Source organism: Helianthus annuus, chromosome 5 (assembly GCF_002127325.2).
Source record: "Helianthus annuus cultivar XRQ/B chromosome 5, HanXRQr2.0-SUNRISE, whole genome shotgun sequence".
NCBI lineage: Eukaryota > Viridiplantae > Streptophyta > Magnoliopsida > Asterales > Asteraceae > Helianthus > Helianthus annuus.
Window position 1 is genome coordinate 175248968 of NC_035437.2, and position 16472 is coordinate 175265439.

A 16472-nucleotide genomic window follows, 5' to 3' on the forward strand; every position below is an offset into this window, starting at 1 on the left:
TTCCGTAGGATCCCCAATATATATATATATATATATATATATATATATATATATATATATAGGGAGAAGATCATTTCAGAACCCTAAATTTTTACAGAACTTGCAAAACTCCAAATAAACAATATTTTTAATTATATATTATTATATTTAGGATAATTTTATCATTTATTGTATGTATTTTTATGATTATATACATATTAAAGTATAATTTTATAATTACACATATGTAAACTAGTTTTTTACATATATGTAATTAGTCATTACACATAAATATAATTTGGCAACCACACATATGTAAACTACTCTTAACATGTATGTAATCATAAAAATACATATAATGAATGGTAAAAATACCCGAAATGAATAAAAATATATATAAAATGGTTGTTTATTTGAAGTTCTGAAAGTTCTGCAATTATTTAGAGTTCTGAAATGAACCCAACCCTATATATATAATATATATATATATATATATATATATGTTAGGGTTCTAGAGTGAACACTAGTGTATTTGCGAACTGAGTGAACAAATCCTGGCCATTGATCTTCATACGTGTATGGCCAGGATCTCATCATCAAATCGTAAAATACACTAGTGTATTTCAACATAAAATACACACGTGTATGGCCAGGATTAGTTCACTTAGTTCGCAAGTTACACTAGCGTTCACTCTTGAACCTAATCCTATATATATATATATATACGAGGTAAGGCTCATGCGAGAAGGACCTTTATTGCGAGAATCAATGTGAACACAACCTAAAATAGCTAAAAAAACCTAACCCCCACCACCCCCCCCACCAAAAAAAAAAAAAACCCTAATCCCCCCCCCCCAAGCTAAAATGCTAAAAACTAAACCCCCAAAAAACCTAAAATAATCTAAAAAAATAAAAAAACCCACAATTTTTTTTTAATATTTTTTACATTAAAATCGCTACTTTTAGTAGCAAAAAAAATAATTTAAAATTTTTTTTGGCTACTAAAAATAGCGATTTTTTTTTATAAAAAATGTTAAAAAAATAATTTTGTGTGTTTTTAGCTATTTTTAGGTATTTTTGGTTGTGTTCACATTGGTTCTCGCGGTTCTCGCAATAAAGGGTGGTTCCTAACGGATCCTTCTCCTATATATATATATATATATATATATAGAGAGAGAGAGAGAGGCTAATTAGAATAAGAAAACCCATTCCAGTTGAGAAAACCCAGGAAACTCTCACATGTGGCTAGGATTGATCCACGTTTGATATTAGTTTGATAGGAGACAAGGGCATTTTCGTCATTTTCTTTTAACCTTTTGATTATATGAAATGTGTAAGTCTGTACACGTAGACTTTTCTTCTTCTTTTCATCTTTCTCACATTTAATACCTTTGTACTTGTATAATCTCTCACCTCTCTCACATATCTTCTCTTTTGTTTTATTACATATCCATAAGCTCCATATCTCACATCTCATTTATCCCAACCAGAGAAGTGGAGTGAAAGAAAGAAACCACACTCACCATTGAAGAGTTTTTGCATTTAGCATGGCTGATTTGAACAGCCAACAACCTCGGACTGTTGCCGGTGGTACGGGGACACTTAATGATCATCCGGGTTCACCATTAAATGTTGCCCCACATAATCTTTTACCTGATTTTTCATTTAATGAAGATGAAGATGCATTGGGTGAGAGTAGAGTTGTTGAAGATCCTGAACCTATTTGTAACACTCCGTGTTTCGAAACTCAAAGTCAAAGTCAAGATTGAAGTCAAAGGGAGAAAAGATTGCTAATTGCGATCTGTCTCTCCTTGCTCAATCCCTGTTTTGACTTCTTTGACTTATAGTTAGTCTATTTTATGTCTTACGTTAGTTGTATTATGTGGAGTAATTAATTAAAATCGCGGTAATCGACGAACACACATCGCTACTAATCGCTTTACGACTGTGAATGATAGGAAGTAACAATGCGATAACGTCAATTAAACGCTAATCGATCTAATCTAATCAACATCGCGCTCGCAACTCGAATTACGCATTTTGGTGATTATGATACGTGTGTGTGTGCCTTATGTGGTACGTGTGCATGTTTATTTATGTTATGTGTGGTGATCAATCGAAACGCAATCGAACTCAATCGCAATCGCAAAACAAATACGAACTAAGGATGATTGTATGTAGATATAGTATGATAATTAGTGGAGAAGAGATAGCGCGAGATATGAGTAGTTGGGATTAAAAGTAACTTGACTACAAAACTCTATCACATCGCAATGCTCGCAATCGAAATCGAAATAGTAAAACTCGTCGCACCGAACACTCGAACCAAGCGACCGATCGATCAGGCTACCAGCCATCCGTTCGGACTGCCGTCCGGTCGGACTGGCTGTCCGATCGAGCTGCCTGGCCGATCGTCCAGCCCTTTCCTCTTTTGGAACCCTATAAATACCCATGTCACTTTCACACTTTCTATTTCTGGAAACCCTCTGACCGAACAGCACGCTCTCCTCACCTTTTCCCAGATTTCTCTCGATTCTGGTAAGATCTCGTCCTAAATCTTGTACTTTCTTGACCTACATGCACTCCTACACCTTTCTATCTTTTGAATCTTAACTTTTAACCGTGAAATCACCAAGATTCAAGATGGTTTTCCAACTTTCTTTCAACTCTTTTACACTCAATGTACTCAAAACCGGTGGAAGCGGAGCTTGTGTCGACATACTACTCATTCTTGTGGTTGTGTGGCTCAAGATCTGGATTCTAGCCACGAGGTTTACCGATTTTGGGTTAAACATGGAACACCGTCACGAAAAGTTAACTGACCGGATCGGGGTGATTCCTGTCCGATCAGGAGCACCAAGTAGTGACAAGGTTACTGTTGTTTTACACGTTATCAAAATGCCTCGATAAAACAACAAACAATCAAGATAACCAAGTGGGAGATGAACAGGACGACCAGGAGGAGGTGCCGTCCGAACGGACAGCCACCCGAACGGCTGGTCAGCCGAACGGCTTACCCTTGTGTCCCACATTTAACCTACTTATCTGAAGTTTGAGTATTGAACGAAATGCTATCCGATTGGACTACCATCAGATCGGATTACCCTTCGGATCATGAGATACTTGAACTCTAACACTTAATCGATTTTTCAACATGTTCAATGCACTAGGAATGCCACCCAATCGAACTGCTGTCCGATCGAGTGACATCCTGCTGTGAACTTGTTCTCGCTGAAGTGCCCAACCGATCGGATTGCCGGCCGATCGAACGACCGTCCGATCGACCGACCTGAAAGGTAGAGATACTTCTATGTTTTCAAACGCTACAACAAAAACTTCAAAAGTCAAAACCATCATACACAAACACATCCTTCCTAAAGGAAGAAACAATCCACTCGAACGGCCATCCGATCGGACAGCCGTCCGAACGGACAGTCACCCGCACGATCAGCTGTCCGATCGGACTACCATCCGATCGACCAGCTGACCGACCCATCAACACTTATTCTCGTTTTACGCGTCACTTATCGTTATGCTATCGAACTATTCAGGCTAACCTTACTCTCAAGCGCTCCCTTCAATCCATCAACCGCTGTGAGTATACTCGATCCCTTTTTGCTTTATGCACTTTTGGGTGTTACATACGTTACTTATACGAAATCACATCAAACACACTACGCAATACTTTAACGCTAACCGTTACCGCATGTATTACATAACTTAATGAATGCTTGTTTGTTATGTTTACACATGGAATGCTGTCTACCTGCCTTAACGACGGTAGTACTATTAGTTTGGACTTAGCACCCGTTCATTCGGGGGTTGTTAAGGACAATTATTTGCATGGACTACGGTGGTGATCATGTATTACGAACTGCCTTAGGCAGTCAACCCGCAGTCATTGGTATCGATAGGTTCATGTCGATAACTAACATGCTTCATTTTCCTCTGTGTACGTGCTGGTTATGCGTAAACTATTTCGAACTCTATATGCTATTATCAAACTTGTATGCTCACCTTTACACTATATGTATTGACTTTTATTTTAACGTATGTGACATGATCTTAGGATGCTTATCTGCTAGGAAATCGAGGCTAGAATAAAGCTCTAGAGGCCAACAAATAGTTTTCTGTACAAATGAAATCAAGAGTCTCTAGAAGCAGATAAACAATTGGGCTATTTGAAAAATCTGAGTTGTCAGAATAGAACTACTTGCTTAGATTTTGTCTGAATTTGTTTACCTTTTGAGACATGGTATGGGACATGTTACTTTAAATTGATTGGTAATGATAATTGTTATGGAAACTTCTGGAAAATCTGTTTCGCTCAGTGCCGCGCCCCGATGATTCCGCCATCGGTTGGGGTGTGACAGATTGGTATCAGAGCCATCACTATAGGGAATTAGGCTAGACTCGTCCTAGTCTGGGTTGATGTCTTAGAGACCTAGTCTATAGTTAGGACCCAATAGACCAACTCGTGCATGTCCAATAGGGATTATGTGTGAGTTTACCGCTATTCTCCGCCATTCTCACCTACACTGCACTATCACTGCACTCGAATTTTCAAATGAAGACAAGCGATTAAGTCGAGATTAGGTGTGAAAACCGCAAACTCTCGACTAAAATTTGCTTGATCAACCCGCATTTTATTTACCAACGAGGGGAATTATGCCAAATCAGGAGTGAAATCCATATTTTGATGAATAATCTCCTCTATTTTATTAAAATCAAAAGGAAGTTGTCAAGCCAAGGGTGAAACCTTAACCTTGACGGCTTGTCCATGGTTTTACAAAACTCTCACCAAAGTCTCGACGGACTCGAACGACCTGAACTCACAATGTGACTAGAGGGATGTGCGCCGGATGCCCAAGAATCGAGGTAGAGGCCCAATCCTGAAGGTCGAAATGTGTACGCCAAGTCCTTGAGAATAGTCAAACCGCTTTGGATAGTCAATGTCTAATAGCCGCAGACGATCTACTTCTCGATTTTTACGTATTTCGATTCTGAGCCCGCAACTGCTGACTATGATGATCCGTTGATTTTGTGTGTTTTATATGAAATTCCCTGTTTAAGTGTTTAAATTTTGGGGACTTATTCGATTTTGCTTTCACTTCAATCGACACACAGGACCCGCATTGCTCTTCTATCTCAAATCGTTACTACTATAAGGAAACGCCGTACGCTATGATGCTCGCTATACTATACGCTTATGTTACACTAATCGCTACGCTAAACGCGATCGCTATATTCGAACGCTCGCAGACTTTGAACTAGGTTTCTGTATTCTGACTGCTTCTGGTAACTATATGTTTCTGTGTTTTGTGCACTACGTGCTTACGTGTTTCTGTGATTCTGTGCCCTACATGCTTATGTGCTTATGTGCTTCTGTGCTTATGTGAATCTGTGATTTATGTGCCTGCGCGATTATGTGGTATATGTTACGCTGTGTTCCTAAGCTTTAGTAAGTATTGGACGTGTGAGGTGAGATCTGATTATGATGTGTCTGAGACCTATGACGATGTCAGTTGCAGACAATGTCAACTGGACTGTCATCAGGATCCCGTCACCCACCACTTTCTCGCCAAGAAAAGAGAGACAAACGTCTTGATGCTATCATCGCTAAACAAGTAGCAAAAGCTCTGAGTGATGTCTACGAGAACGTCAGCAACTCATCTATGGAGTCGAGAACCGAAGCTCGTAAAGCTACCCCCGAAGTTGCCTTCAGTTTCAAGCAGTTCAAGGCTTGTGGGCCAAAGGAATTCACTGGCGAGGAAGGCCCTACCGTGTTGTTCCAATGGTTTGATTCCATTGAGGTCACTCTACGACAGAGCGGTTGCCCTGACGATCTCCGCACTCTCAATGCTACTGGCGTCTTCCAATCCCGCGCACTAGACTGGTGGACGGCCGAGAGAAACAAACGAGGGAACGATGCATGCTATGGTCTGTCGTGGGACGAACTCAAGGAGGTCATGCTGGAAGAATTCTGCCCTCCTCATGAACGCCAGAAGTTAGAAGATGAATTCTGGCACATAAAGAAGAAGGATGGCGAAAACGCTGCTCTAACTGCTCGATTCAAGAAGCTCAGTATCATCCGCCCTGATCAAGTGAAGACTTCTGACATGGCGATCAAGAAGTATATCCGAGCCCTGTCTGACTACGTTGCAGATTTCGTGCAAGCGGCTAAGACTAAGACGATCGAAGAAACCTACTTACTGGCCGCTGAAATCAACGACAAGCGGGTCAAGGCTGGTGTCTGGGATAAAACTTCGAAGCACCTGCATCAAGCTACCACCGCCGCTCCAACTACCGAAACTGCCACAGCTCAACCGTCAAAGTCCTCACGCCGAAAGAAGAAGAACAACAACAGCAGCTCCAAGAACAAGAACTGTGCTGTCACTACCACTGCTGCTCCACTTTAGGCCGTACCAGCCCAGCAGCAGTCTCATCACCGTCTAGCTCCAACTACTTATGCACCACCAGCAAAGCGTGCATACACAGGCCCCCACCCGGTTTGCCCAACATGCTCTTATCATCATCCGGTGGGTCTTGCCTGTCGTTTCTGCGCTCACTGCAACATGTACGACCACTTCACTGTCAACTGCCGTACTGGTCCTTGCAACACCGCAGCTCCTACCACTGCTCATCAAGCTCTACTCCCGGCCCCGCAAGGCCATCATGCGGCTCAGGCACCCGCGATCAACGCCAGAGTCTGCTTCGCATGTGATGATCCCAACCATTTTGCGAACATGTGCCCAAACAGGGTGGTGAAACAAGAGCCCCAGCAGCAGCAGCCTCATCAGCAGCAACAACCACAGCAACAGTAACAAGCAGCACGCGCCAGAACCTTCAATATCAATGCGCGCCAAGCCCAGGCTGACAACAACGTGGTAAATGGTACGTTCCTTGTGAATGGTATTTATGCGTCGTGTTTGTTTGATACTGGAGCCGATAATTGCTTTGTATCGTTCGAATTTGAAAAGCTCCTTAGTCGTAAGCACTCCTATCTTCCCTCGACATTCGATGTTGAAGTTGCTACTGGAAGAACTGTCGGCGTTAATTCTATTCTTCGTGATTGTACCCTTCAGCTCAACAATCACATCTTCCCAATCGACTTTATTCCGATGCAACTCGGAAGTTTTGACGTCATAGTACGCATGGACTTTCTTCGCGAAAACCATGCTGAAGTTGTGTGCTTCGACAAGATGATTCGATTCTCGCTCGCGAATGGTGATTTATTGCGTGTTTATGGTGAAACTGCTTCGACAGGTCTCAAACTCATGTCATGCGTCCAAGCTAGCAAGTATCTCCGCAAGGAATACAGAGCTTTCTTGGCTAACATTGTAGTAGCGGAGAAGGAAAAGAAAGAGATGGCGGTAGACCAGGTACTTGTTGTTTGTGAATTCCCTCACGTGTTTCCTGATGATCTCCCAGGACTCCCGCCAAGTCGTGATATCGACTTTCGAATCGACCTCATTCCTGGAGCCAACCCTGTTGCCAAAGCTCCTTACCGACTTACACCGTCTGAAATGCGTGAACTCTCAAATCAACTCCAGGATTTGCTTGAGAAAGGCTTCATTCGCCCGAGCACGACTCCCTGGGGTGCGCCAGTCCTCTTCGTTAAAAAGAAGGATGAGTCGTTCAGGATGTGCATCGACTATCGAGAATTGAATAAGCTAACCATCAAGAACCGCTACCCCTGCCCCGCATTGACGATTTGTTTGATCAGCTGCAAGGTGCTACGTGTTTCTCAAAGATCGATCTACGCTCAGACTATCACCAGCTACGCATTCAAGAGGAGGATATACCCAAAACCGCTTTTCGCACTCGTTACGGCCACTATGAGTTCGTTGTTATGCCTTTTGGCTTAACCAACGCACCCGCGGTTTTTATGGATCTGATGAATCGCGTGTGTAAACCCTATCTCGACCGTTTTGTCATCGTGTTCATGGACGATATCTTGATCTATTCCAAGTCAAGAGCCGAACACGCGCAACATCTACGTTTGGTTCTCGAACTACTCCAGGGGAATCGACTCTATGCTAAGTTCCCCAAGTGTGAATTTTGGCTGGGGGAGGTTCAGTTTCTGGGTCACATCGTAAATAGTCAAGGTATTCATGTCGATCCCGCGAAGATTGAGGCAGTTAAGAGCGGGATTACACCTAAGAACCCGTCCGAAATCCGTTCTTTTCTTGGACTAGCGGGCTATTACCGACGATTCATCGAAGGGTTCTCTAAGATCGCTGTGCCGCTTACCGCTCTCACGCATAAAGACAGACCTTTTGTTTGGGGAACCGAACAAGAGTCTACTTTCCAAACCCTCAAACACATGCTCTGCAACGCTCCTGTTCTCACATTGCCTGACGGAAATGACGGATTCATTGTCTATTGCGATGCTTCCAACCTTGGTCTTGGTTGTGTCCTTATGCAGCGGGACAAGGTTATAGCTTACGCATCTCGTCAGCTCAAAATCCACGAGAAGAACTATACAACCTATGATCTCGAGCAAGGCGCGGTTATTTTTGCGTTAAAGATTTGGCGACACTACATGTATGGTACCAAGTGTATGATCTTCACCGATCATAGGAGCCTACAACACATCTTTAATCAAAAAGAACTTAATATGCGTCAATGCCGATGGGTAGAACTACTCAACGATTACGACTGTGAGATTCGTTATCACCCAGGCAAAGCAAATGTCGTTGCCGACGCTCTCAGCAGATGGAGTTATTTGCTCAGCATTCGCGATTCCCTGTAACACCCTAGTTACTAAATTACAATTTTACATGAAAATACCACAATTAGATGTGTAGTTAAGACCACACATACTGTACAAAATGCGGGTTTATTAAAAACTTTTACAATTTAAGTGATATACATAATGTGATTTAAATCACCGTTTAGAATAACGACAAAACAACGTTGCGGAAGCTTTATTTAATGTGTGTTCGGTTCTTGCTCGATGCTCGATCTTCATCCGGGACCCTCGACATTCACCTGTGATCAAAACCAACTTAAAGGTCAGTTTTGATAATTAATTAAACTAATACAATGGGGAAATTAGGAAAATCCCACATGGATATCTTAAACCCAAAATAAAAACTCATTTCTGACCTCCACCGTAACTTACGGTGGCACCGTAAGTTACGGTGGTCTCTGTGTTTCAATTATTCAACCGTACAACAGTAGGCATTTACCGTAACCAAATCATGTCCACCGTAACTTACGGTGGCACCGTAAGTTACGGTGGCCCCTGCATCATTCCTTTCCTTTTTGCCGTTTTTGACACGAAAACTTTCGTATCTTTCAAACCGCTCGTCTGTTTGACCTACCGTTTCTTCCTACGTGATTGTAAATTGAACCTCCATCAAATGGAGTCAAGACCCAACATCTGGATTAACAAAATTTTAAGACTTTTAAGTCTTCGGCTTATTAACCCTTTTTACCAAATTTGACCCGTTCGTGATTTTATCAAACAAACCTGTTGTTTGATTCTAATTTCTCATTTTTAACCAAATCTTGTTTTCAAAACATTCTGTCTAAATAATTTAAATCCTTCGGTTTACCTATTAAGGTAACCGAATGCCTTTTTTTTATTTTGCCTAACTTTCATAGAACTTCAAGTTCTACATGATGAGTTAATCTATTATACATACCTGGCTCGGATCAACTTACTAACCCGGTTTAATACCTTGCTTTATAATTGCTAATTAAGAGCGATGCGAGTATCCATTGGATATCTACTCCTGTAAACATATAACTCGACACCAGAATCATTAGTCGATATTGTCAAAAGGTGATGTCTACACCTTTTGACCCGTTTGGCCGAATTGACCGTTTATCTTTGCGAGATAATATTTATTATCATCTCATCTACATGACTCGCTCCTTTTAACACCGTATGCTCATTTTATTTATAAACCGTTTATTACCACTTTCGGCTCTTTATGTCTTTCGCGGGAAAGCGTCTTTTAAAACTAACGATTATTGTCAACGTGTGACTAAATTACCATTTGTCTTATTCGTAGTCAATATGACAAAAGAACATTTTAAAATATATGACTAGTGTAAGTTATACTTACCTTGCATCCTTGCGAGCTTCATACTTGAACTTGTATCCATTTGACCCGTTCATTTCCAAGCTCCTACCTAGCTTGTCAGAGTCAAACTACCATATCATATCCACAAGATGATTAGATTAGTCAACCATTAACATGACCATCACACCTTATGGATTCACACACTTATTCACCAAAGTATGCTATTTATTCAACAACTATATTATTTACTTATTTATTTTTGTCATAATTCTTTCCATTCACTAACCGTTTGACCCGTTAGTCAAGTTATTTATACAAACTAGTTAGTAAGTGATTTTGAACACTTTAAGCATGTCATATAAAGTGTTACTTGTTCCTAACAATAAATACTTCATGACTAAACAAGTATACGCAATCATATGTCTTTTTCTTGGTTAATAAGAACATTACTAAAGTGCAGCGGTTTTGTATTCAGCTGCTGTAATTGACCATTTTGACCCATTTACAAGCTGAATTAGATCAACATGTTCACAAATGGATCGTAGAACTCTGAAATAGCTTTCTAGGCGTATATGGTACGTCTTCTAACGATGTTCCTATGATTTTATATGATTTTTACAAAATCAGCTCTGAAGTAAAAAAATGCTTCCAGTCAGCTTGCTGTCAAAACAGTTCAGCCGACTTCGGACACTGTTTTGACCCGTTTAACATCAGAATTTAACAAACATGTTCAAACATAAAACGTAGTATGTTTCAATAGCTTTCTGAGCATATAAGGCTCAACCTCACAGGTCGTTCCAATGATTTTATATGATTTTTTTAAAACTGCAGCCCAATAATTTTTAATCCCAATCAGTTTTGTTATATTTTCTTGTTCAAGCATTTCATCAAGCACCTTGTGTGCAACACGAAACATCAAATTCTCCAACCCATTTAAGTGTTCTAAACCCTTAAATTCTAGCATAAGTAACAAGTACTAACATCAAACTTCAAATCCAACTTCAGGGAGTTCTACTAACACAATTTAACCATTATGATTCTAGAGTTCATCATGTTTCTACAAAACTCATTTAGCACATAATCGGGTGATCATGAATTCACAATTATGAACATCAATTCAACAAGTAAATGACTAGGGTTTACTCCTAGACATCAAATCATTCATAATTCATCATATAACAAACATGCAACCATCAAATTTCAGATTTCTAAGTTTACCTAGAAATCCAACTAGAGATTTTTCATAAAATTTACATACCTTATGACTCCCCTTTCAATGGGGATCAATAATCTATGCTTGATTTTCGATTTTGACTTGGATTGAGCCTTCAATTTGCAAGTTTGGTGAAGACTTAGGGTTTTGATGTGTGGGGATCGCCCCCCTGTTCTTCTTGTACGACCAGACACCTCCTTGTGGGGTGTTTGGTGTGTTTTATTTAATTAATTAAAGTTAAGTTTCAATTTTAACAATATTGGCCCCTCTAATTTGGTTAGTTAATTAAGTAGGGAACAACCTACTTATTTCTAACAATATTCCCCACTTATTAACTAGGTTTAATATTCCTAGTTAACTTTGCGGGTTCGAGAATATTTATGACTAAGTTTATTTCGGGTCCCGTTAACTCGGGCCTTCTATCACTTTATTTCTTAAAAGCTTTTTATTCACTTCAAATAAATATTAGGATTATTAAATAAATTCCTAATATTTGACAGTTTACTTTTACCACTAACGGTACTTTCCCCGTCTTTAGTATTAACGGGGTTTAATTACCAAACTCGTTTTCGGGGTGTTACAAGTCTACCCCCCTTAAAGAGGTTTCGTCCCCGAAACCTTTTCTTACTTAATTTATCGAGTTCCACTCCATGCATTTGCTCTCGATAATCAATTAAGCATTTCTCATATTTTAACCGATTGTTAGTATTACCAGAAAAGTATGGTAATATCCTTTTGGTTATTAATCATCTACGTATCTTATATGACATGATGCGACTTGAAATAACGTAATCTCGTTATTTCCACTAGTTTAATCAACTTAGCGATATTCAATGCTTTCATATACTATCGGATTTCTTTATGAACCCGTTACTTTGACCCGTTTAAAGGTCCTTAGTGAAATCTTTCACTTTTAGCAACAAATCTTTTTATTTTCAAATTTATTTATTCGGTTCAGTTATACCGAATTTACCACTTACAAGCAAACCAAATTTCTTAACTTGAATTATTGACCTTAACCGGTTTCACTAACTAGACTTATTAGTCCGGTTTCTTTTTACCGCTCGCTTGGTTATAATGTGATTCTTCTTCACATTGTACCTCTTGACCGTGATCATGTCACATCATGTTTAATTTATATTAACCTTTTCATCTTCGAAAATATCACTTTTCGAATATATTGTCTTGCACCTATCAGTGTCAAGATTTGTATCTTTCATACTTATTATTTAAATTCCTATCAGAGTCTATGTTTGTAAAAACATTATTTCTTACTAAAACCGAAGTTTTAGTTTTAGGATCTTCTCTTTAACTTTTGTCAATTATCCCTACCAGGATATTGACAGTCCATAATTTATTCTTATTTGGTTATATCCCATTACCGGGCTCATTATTCTCTTGCATTTAACGCTACCCTTATCTGGCTAGCGCTCATTTGTGCCATTCGGCGTTATATTGTATTCAACCTGTTTGACTTATTAATGTGAAATCCATCACTTATAAACAATCAACTTTATTCTTTATTCAACCCATTCGACTTCGAATATTTGAATATAATTATCAAAATTTCTGTTTGCGAAATTTTATGGTCTTTCAGTCATAACTCATAATCCGAGTCTTTTGACTTTAAATTCGTGTTCCCGTTTCTCGGTTTACGCATGTGTTTAAATCCTTACCCATCAACCGGATACTTTACCGAAGTCATTATTAGTGCAAGCATTCCGGTATACATTAAGATTTCGTTTTAATTTGTTTGGTTGTCTTAGCGAAATCCATCGCTTTTATTCAACCAAACCTTTATTCTTTATTCGACCATCCTTGACAGTCTTATAAACTATGAATGATGATTATCATCATCATCATCATTTCTTTACTACGGCCAAAGTCAACGACTTTGATCGTTTTTCCATGTGGGCAATACCTTTGTTTCTATGACCCCGCGGGTCATTTATACTTTGGTTTTACAATGCCCTTTTTGTCTACCATGGTTTTTGATCGTTTTTCCCATGTGGGCAAAACCTTTGTTTCTATGACCCCGCGGGTCATTTATACTTTGGTTTTACAATGCCCTTTTTGTCTACCATGGTTGTTTCGTCCGAAATGACTTATGTCACGAATTTCCTTGGGTCGTTTATTTCTATGTGCGCCATACGTCGTTTTTATGGTTCCCGCGAAAACCATTTATACGAGTATGCCCATAAGATTTCTTGACCCTAAGGATCCTTTAAATTTTCATTCATCTTGACCTTACTACATCGGACATAACTGCGCTCATTATAAGAAGCTCATGCTATCATGTGTTCACTACTTACTTGGCCAGAGTAAGCGATCAACACATGGTACGCGTGACCTTATTATAATTACCACATCATGTCCCATGTAAGTAACTCCTCAAATTATTTCCATATTTATGATTTCATTTGGTAAAACTTTATTTAATTGTTAGTTAACAATTATTAGTTTTAGTCGTTTATCCTTGAACATGTAAAATGTCCCTTTTTATAAACATTTATTCACATTTGTTGATGTGATCATTACTTTTCTCAATAGGATTTATATTGAGAATACTTACTTGGATGATCACTCTCGTCCAAGTTTCTATATAAACTGAATTCTGTTATTGTCTTGTTATTCACAATTTGTGAATAATACATATTCTCTACTGAATTTCTCTTGGAAACGTCATCCTGGATAGGTAACCTATCCAGGTTTTCCAAGTTTCATATTCTATATGCAACTGTCATTCACTATGTATTTGTTGCATATTACTGTTTGTACTATAAGTTTAAAATGTGCACCTGGTAATGCTTGCCCCGACGGGCATTCCTTGCCATTACTTATTTGCGATCGTTACGCGATTTAGGTCCTTGATGAGTATGCTCTTCTTGTCACATCTCGGACCGTTCCATCATCATATCCGCAATTTGTTCAACTCTCGTCATCTTCAGACGCTAGTGTCCTTCAATTAAAACATTCACAAGAGTTAGTAATTTCAACTTCAATAATCGCCCGTATTATGATATAAGGCTTTTTTTTTTTACTATACGCGTCAACGCGCGTATTTTCGTCAACCATATTAATCATTTTAATTGGGGTAACGTGTATCACACGATAGCCCTATGTGTTGTTTACAACACTTTAGCATGCTAAGCTATTAACATACATGTACTTACCGGATTTGCGATCAAGCCTCGAACCGAACACACCTTAATCTTTAACCATGAGCTCTGATACCAACTTGTAACACCCTAGTTACTAAATTACAATTTTACATGAAAATACCACAATTAGATGTGTAGTTAAGACCACACATACTGTACAAAATGCGGGTTTATTAAAAACTTTTACAATTTAAGTGATATACATAATGTGATTTAAATCACCGTTTAGAATAACGACAAAACAACGTTGCGGAAGCTTTATTTAATGTGTGTTCGGTTCTTGCTTGATGCTCGATCTTCATCCGGGACCCTCGACATTCACCTGTGATCAAAACCAACTTAAAGGTCAGTTTTGATAATTAATTAAACTAATAAAATGGGGAAATTAGGAAAATCCCACATGGATATCTTAAACCCAAAATAAAAACTCATTTCTGACCTCCACCGTAACTTACGGTGGCACCGTAAGTTACGGTGGTCTCTGTGTTTCAATTATTCAACCGTACAACAGTAGGCATTTACCGTAACCAAATCATGTCCACCGTAACTTACGGTGGCACCGTAAGTTACGGTGGCCCCTGCATCATTCCTTTCCTTTTTGCCGTTTTTGACACGAAAACTTTCGTATCTTTCAAACCGCTCGTCTGTTTGACCTACCGTTTCTTCCTACATGATTGTAAATTGAACCTCCATCAAATGGAGTCAAGACCCAACATCTGGATTAACAAAATTTTAAGACTTTTAAGTCTTCGGCTTATTAACCCTTTTTACCAAATTTGACCCGTTCGTGATTTTATCAAACAAACCTGTTGTTTGATTCTAATTTCTCATTTTTAACCAAATCTTGTTTTCAAAACATTCTGTCTAAATAATTTAAATCCTTCGTTTACCTATTAAGGTAACCGAATGCCTTTTTTTTATTTTGCCTAACTTTCATAGAACTTCAAGTTCTACGTGATGAGTTAATCTATTATACATACCTGGCTCGGATCAACTTACTAACCCGGTTTAATACCTTGCTTTATAATTGCTAATTAAGAGCGATGCGAGTATCCATTGGATATCTACTCCTGTAAACATATAACTCGACACCAGAATCATTAGTCGATATTGTCAAAAGGTGATGTCTACACCTTTTGACCCGTTTGGCCGAATTGACCGTTTATCTTTGCGAGATAATATTTATTATCATCTCATCTACATGACTCGCTCCTTTTAACACCGTATGCTCATTTTATTTATAAACCGTTTATTACCACTTTCGGCTCTTTATGTCTTTCGCGGGAAAGCGTCTTTTAAAACTAACGATTATTGTCAACGTGTGACTAAATTACCATTTGTCTTATTCGTAGTCAATATGACAAAAGAACATTTTAAAATATATGACTAGTGTAAGTTATACTTACCTTGCATCCTTGCGAGCTTCATACTTGAACTTGTATCCATTTGACCCGTTCATTTCCAAGCTCCTACCTAGCTTGTCAGAGTCAAACTACCATATCATATCCACAAGATGATTAGATTAGTCAACCATTAACATGACCATCACACCTTATGGATTCACACACTTATTCACCAAAGTATGCTATTTATTCAACAACTATATTATTTACTTATTTATTTTTGTCATAATTCTTTCCATTCACTAACCGTTTGACCCGTTAGTCAAGTTATTTATACAAACTAGTTAGTAAGTGATTTTGAACACTTTAAGCATGTCATATAAAGTGTTACTTGTTCCTAACAATAAATACTTCATGACTAAACAAGTATACGCAATCATATGTCTTTTTCTTGGTTAATAAGAACATTACTAAAGTGCAGCGGTTTTGTATTCAGCTGCTGTAATTGACCATTTTGACCCATTTACAAGCTGAATTAGATCAACATGTTCACAAATGGATCGTAGAACTCTGAAATAGCTTTCTAGGCGTATATGGTACGTCTTCTAACGATGTTCCTATGATTTTATATGATTTTTACAAAATCAGCTCTGAAGTAAAAAAATGCTTCCAGTCAGCTTGCTGTCAAAACAGTTCAGCCGACTTCGGACACTGTTTTGACCCGTTTAACATCAGAATT

The 16472-nt window shown here is 38.8% G+C and overlaps 2 long non-coding RNA genes across 3 annotated transcripts; both read right to left on the reverse strand.

Annotated features, from left to right (window-relative positions):
* Window positions 1-8802: 8802 nt before the first annotated feature.
* On the reverse strand, window positions 8803-14195 carry LOC118492432. 2 transcript variants are annotated; one of them, XR_004893686.1, is made up of 2 exons: window positions 14028-14195; window positions 8803-10144 (listed from the first exon to the last, which is right to left on the reverse strand). It is a non-coding gene; the product is annotated as an uncharacterized LOC118492432 (long non-coding RNA). The 2 variants fall into 2 exon arrangements; XR_004893685.1 differs by lacking the exon at window positions 14028-14195 and adding an exon at window positions 11275-14021.
* Window positions 14196-14541: 346 nt separating this feature from the next.
* Window positions 14542-16233, reverse strand: LOC118492433. The gene is made up of 2 exons (XR_004893687.1): window positions 15371-16233; window positions 14542-14712 (listed from the first exon to the last, which is right to left on the reverse strand). It is a non-coding gene; the product is annotated as an uncharacterized LOC118492433 (long non-coding RNA).
* Between the last annotated feature and the right edge of the window lie 239 nt (window positions 16234-16472).